Source organism: Pinus tabuliformis, chromosome 4_1 (genome assembly GCF_031772625.1).
Source record: "Pinus tabuliformis cultivar Carrire ecotype Pingquan chromosome 4_1, CPIR1, whole genome shotgun sequence".
NCBI classification, from domain to species: domain Eukaryota; kingdom Viridiplantae; phylum Streptophyta; class Pinopsida; order Pinales; family Pinaceae; genus Pinus; species Pinus tabuliformis.
This window is the reverse complement of record NC_142303.1, coordinates 790530626-790536625: the sequence shown is the minus strand read 5'-3', so window position 1 is coordinate 790536625 and position 6000 is coordinate 790530626.

Here is a 6000-nt window from a genome sequence, read left to right as displayed (position 1 = left end):
TAAGCGTATGCCACATATCACAGATCAAATATATAGAATACCACTATTCCAGCCTTAAGATTTTGACCCATCAATAGAACTTATCCTTCTCCTTACGCTCAGGTTCCTTTTCATTCAAATCCAGATCTGCACCATAACCCAATCACAATATTCCAGATCTAGCACTTTATCAGATATTCAATAATTCAGAAGAGCTTTGTCAAATGATCTCCTTCCTCTTTTATAGCTTAGTCCTTTCTCAATACCACGGTCCAAAACCATAGGATAAAAAAAAAACTGTTGGACTAATACCATGAACCAACCATGAAAGTGCGTGAGATCAACACTTTTGGATGCAATACCACGGGCCAAAACCATAGGATCAAAAACTGTCGAACTAATACCATGAACCAACCATGAAAGTGCGTGAGATCAACACTTTTGGATGCAATACCACAGGCCAAAACCATAGGATCAAAAACTGTCGAACTATTACCATGAACCAATACTTGGGATCAACACTTCTGACGAGGTACCATGGTCCAAAACCATAGGTTCAAATACCAAGGACTAACTACCATGGACCAAAGGTAAGTTCTCCAACATATACGCACTTTTCCTTGCATGAAGTGCGTGAACTTTTTCTCTACATGCAATACCACGGACCAAAACCATAATAAACCAATACCACGAACCCAATACTTGGGATCAACACTTCTGACGAGGTACCATGGTCCAAAACCATAGGTTCAAATACCAAGGACTAACTACCATGGACCAAAGGTAAGTTCTCCAACATATATGCGCTTTTCCTTGCATGAAAGTGCGTGAAATTTTTCTCTACATGAAATAAACTTTTCTCTGCATATAAGTGCGTGAAATTTTCTCTACATTATAATTTATTATCTGAGATGAGTGGGTTTCCATCAAGTAAAACATATGTATCATAATGCCAACAATCTCCCCCTTTGGACTTGATGGCAACAACAACCAATCACTCTCCCCCTTTGACATCAAGGGCAAAGGGTTATGCTCCCCCTAAGAACATGCTCCCCCTGACTATAAACCAGATCTGCAAAGAAGAACCATAATCCATGACCATGAAAGAGATAGAGACGTATTGCAGCAATATTCAGACCAGCATCCATGATCTCCTTCTGTACTTCCTCCATAATGCCAACAATGCATGATATGCTCCCCCTGAACCTGTGCCATTCGATCTTTGACCAATCCGAAACCCAGCACATGTACGCATATACTTCAGATGAACCTTGCGTACAACCAACAATCAGAAGAGATTCAACAACAAGATGATGCATCAACAACCCCTAGCTTTTGCCTGAGGTATTCAAAGGTCTCCCTAGGCAATGGTTTGGTGAGTATATCAGCAACCTGTTCCTCAGAAGGAACATACTCCAACTTGACCTTTTGTTCAAGCACTTGTTCCCGGAGAAAGTGATACTTGATTGGTATGTGCTTGGTTTTTGAATGCATGATTGGGTTCTTTGAAATGCTGATTGCACTTGTATTATCACATAAGATGGAGATGGGTGGTGTACAAGTGATTTGAAAATCCTGCAAGGTCTGCATCATCCAAAGGAGTTGAGTGCAGCAAGATGCAGCAGCAACATATTCTGCTTCAGCTGTAGACAAGGCAATCGAACTCTGTTTCTTGCTGAACCAAGATACTAATCTGGAACCCATAAAGAATGCACCACCACTTGTGCTCTTCCTGTCATCCACGCTTCCGGCCCAATCTGCATCAGTATAAGCATGAAGTGTGAGATCTGTATCTCTAGGATACCATAAGCCATAATTTTGAGTCCCTTGAAGATATTTGAAGATTCTCTTTACTCCCTGAAGATGAGTTTCCTTTGGATTTGCCTGAAATCTTCCAACTATTCCCACTGCATGCATGATGTCTGGTCGGGTACCTGTCAAATAAAGTAGACTTCCAATCATAGATCTGTAGGTTGGTTGATGTACTGCTGCTGATTCATCATTTTCACTGAGGCTACATCCTGTGACCATGGGTGTACATACTGGTTTTGCATCTTCCATGCCATATTTCTTCAAAATCTGCTTGAGATACTTGGTTTGAGACAAGAAGATCCCTCCTTCCTTTTGTTGGATTTGCAGGCCCAGAAAGTATGTCAATTCTCCAAGCAAGGAAATTTCGAATTCTTTCTGCATCACCAAGGCAAAGATTTGACTCATAGATTCTTCATTGCTGCCAAAGATAATGTCATCTACATACACAACAAGTATCAGCAATTTGTCATTTTCAATTTTTATATAAAGATTGCTATCTGCTGATCCTTTTGAAAAACCTTGTTGATGAAGATATTTGTCCAAACGATAGTACCAAGCCCTTGGAGCTTGTTTAAGACCATAGAGAGCCTTTTTCAATCTGCATACAAGATTTGGATCATTTCCAAGAATGAAACCATCTGGCTGCTCAATGTATACTTCTTCTTCTAAGTCTCCATTCAGAAAGGCTGATTTCACGTCCATTTGAAATACTTTGAACTTTTGAAAGCTTGAGAGAGCAAGGAACATTCGGATGGCCTCAAGTCTTGCAACAGGAGCAAAAGTTTCTTCAAAATCTATTCCTTCTTGCTGCGCATACCCTTTACAAACAAGTCTGGCCTTGTTTCTAATTACTTCCCCATTTTCATTCAACTTATTTTTGAAGACCCATTTTGTCCCTATAACATTCTTATCCTTTGGTCTAGGAACCAACTCCCAAGTTTTGTTCTTTTCGATCTGCTCAAGTTCTTCATCCATTGCTTTGACGCAACATTCATCTTTGCATGCCTCTTTTATATTTTGTGGTTCAGTGGATGAGAGTAATGCCAAATAGCTTGAAGCTTCTGCAATTGTTCTTCTTGTTTGTACACCTGCTTCTTTTTGCCCCAAAATCTGAGATTCTGGATGATTCTTCTGAACGTACCTGGATGGAGTCTTCTCTTCTACCCTTATCTGTTCCTCTGGTGCTTCTTGAGGTTCTTCTTCTTCATCATTCTATCTTTGAGGGTAGTCTTCATCTTCTTCGATATTTTCATGATTTACTTGCCTAGGAATGTATCCTTTTTCATCAACCACTACATCAATGCTGTCAACATTTCTTCCAAGTCTTTTATTGTAGCACTTATATGCTTTGCTGTGTGGAGAATAACCAAGAAGAATGCCTTCATCTGCTCTAGGTTCAAGTTTGCCAAGTTGCTCATCAGTATTCTTAATATAGCATTTGCTCCCAAAGATTTTGAAGTGTTTTACCGAAGGAGTCTCACCATACCAGAGTTCATGAGGAGTTTGAGTGCTGTTCACTCGGACATTTGTTTTATTGAGAATAACAACCGCAGCATATGCAGCTTCACCCCAGAAAGTTGCGGGAGTTCCGGACTCATCAAGCATAGCACGGGCCATTTGTTGGACTGTTTTGTTCATCCTTTCCACCACTCCATTTTGCTGAGGAGTTCTAGCTGTAGAGAATTCCCTTCTTATCCCATGTTCTTCACAGAAATCGAAAAATTCATTTGAGGTAAACTCCCCACCTCTGTCGGACCTGAGGCACTTAATTTTGTAACCTGATTCATTTTCAACCAAGGCTTTGAAGGATTTGAATTTTTCGAATGCTTCATCTTTGTGCTTCAAAAGTCCTAACCAAACAAACCTGGAGAAATCGTCAATGAATAATATCAAGTATTCTTCTCCTCGAGGTGACCTCGTCCTGAAAGGACCACATACATCTGTATGGACTAGTTCAAGAGGCCTGCTGGCTGATCCTTCCTTCTCCGGGAAGTTGGTTCTGGTTTGCTTACCAAACTGACAGGATTTGCATATAGTGTTGTCTGGAATTTTGATATCTGGAAGACCACGAACTGCTTGATATTTGCATGCCTTCCTTATTTGTGAAAAGCTTAGATGCCCCAACCTCCGGTGCCATAACCAATTTTCATCATCCTTGCTCAAATAGCATTGTTGTTGTCCTTCTTCAAATATTTATAGATTATTTGGAGTTCTTCTACCTTTGATCACTGTTTTCCCTGTATCAAGATCACGAACGCTACATCCATTTGATCGAAATATTACCTCGGTTCCTTGATCGTACATCTGACTGACACTCAGAAGGTTATGCTTCAAGCCATCAACATACAAAACATTTCCAGCTTTAACCTTTTCTTTTAACTGAGCTGTGCCTTTTCCTTTTATAGCTGCTGGAGTATCATTTCCAAAAGAAACTTTCTTCCCCTTTCTAAAGCAGAATATGATTCAAGTTTTTCTTTATCACCTGTCATATGCTTTGAACATCCATTGTCTATGTACCATAGATTTTCCTGTCCCTCTGCATAAAAGGCTATCCCACATCTTTCTGTTTGTGGTTCCTTTATTCTCCATGTTCTGGTGCTTGAGGCTTGTTCCTTTGTCTGCTGAAACCTGTTCCTGCATTCAGAATCTTCATGACCAAAGTTATTGCAAATAGAACATTCAACTTCATTTTCAAGAGCCGAAAAGTTGTTATAGGTCCTTTTTGTAATCCCGATCATACTTCTTTGTTTTTGAGCTTCTCTAGTCATGATTGTTTTATATGCAACACATTGAGCTGCTTTGTGACCAAATTTATGGCAAGAGAAACATTGCCCATTGAAGAAACTTCTGCGATTATCAAATCTACCGGCCAAATGATTGTAATTTCTATTGTCATCCATTCTTGAAGCAAATTGAGAAGATTTTACCTGTGGCTGGTTGTAGCTTTTGTTCATCCTTAAGACAGATTGCCCCTGGTTTACCTGATAGTCTTTGTTCGTTCTTGATGTATTTCATCCCTGCTTTACCTGATGATCTCCATTGTGCTTTTGCTCATTCCTTCTTGCTGCATCAAGATAACTCTTTGAGGTGGATGCTTGAGATGTTTCTCCATTATACCCCAGACCTGTCTTGTTTAGCAGAGAACGTTGTACATTGATGATCTCATCCAGAGTTTCAGATCCTTTGACAAACTTAAGATTAATAGCCTTTGTTTTCTCAATTTCTTTTCTAAGGCCAACTTTCACCTTCTAACTTTTCAAGATATTTTTCTTTTTCATCAATTTGAAATTGTAGAGTATCAATGATCATATTCTTTTCTTCTATACATGTCTTAAGTCTAGAAATCTCTTCATAAAACCTATCCACATCTATAGCATCCATGTAATCATCATCTTCAAATGCCATTAAAAGTTTATAGTCATTACCTCGTTCATCTTCATCACTATTTGATAGACCATCACTGTCTTCATGAGTGTAGTAGCTTTTCTTATTTGCATTCTGTTTCTTGTTCCATCTAATAGGTTCCTTTCCCTTGACGATCTTATCCTTATGAGGACATTTGGCAGCATAGTGACCTACTCTTCCACAAGAAAAGCATTTGAAGGGTAACTTACCTCTAAACCGTCCAGCACCCTGTTGAAGATTTCTGACAAAATTTGATTCTTCTTCTTCTTCTGACCCATGTCCTGATTCATAGTTCTCTCCTTTACCTGAAGCCTTGAAGGCAGCTTCTTTCCTGTCAGATGGACCTCCTTTTCTCATTTCATAAGCAGTTAGAATTCCATGTAGTTGTGACATTTTAAGATGTTGTAGATTCTCCTTTTCTTCTATAGCAGAAACTTTAGATTCAAACCTAGGTGACAAAGATCTTATAACTTTTTCAACCACAACAGCCTCTTTTATTTCTTCACCCAAAATTTTCATACAATTAACAATCTCATCCACACGAAGAAAATAGTTAGCCACACTTTCATCATTATACATTCTGAGATTCTCATACTGAATCCTGAGGGTTTGAAGTTTTGCACGTTTTACCTGTTCATCTCCTTCGTAGCTCAAAACAATCTTGTCCCATATTTCTTTTGTGGATTTATATTGCATAACCTTCACGAATTCAGATTGAGATAGACATCCTAGAAGAGTATTAACCGCCTTTGCATTTGTTTCATATTTCTTCTTCTCGGCTGAATCTGTAGGAGTAGCTGATGG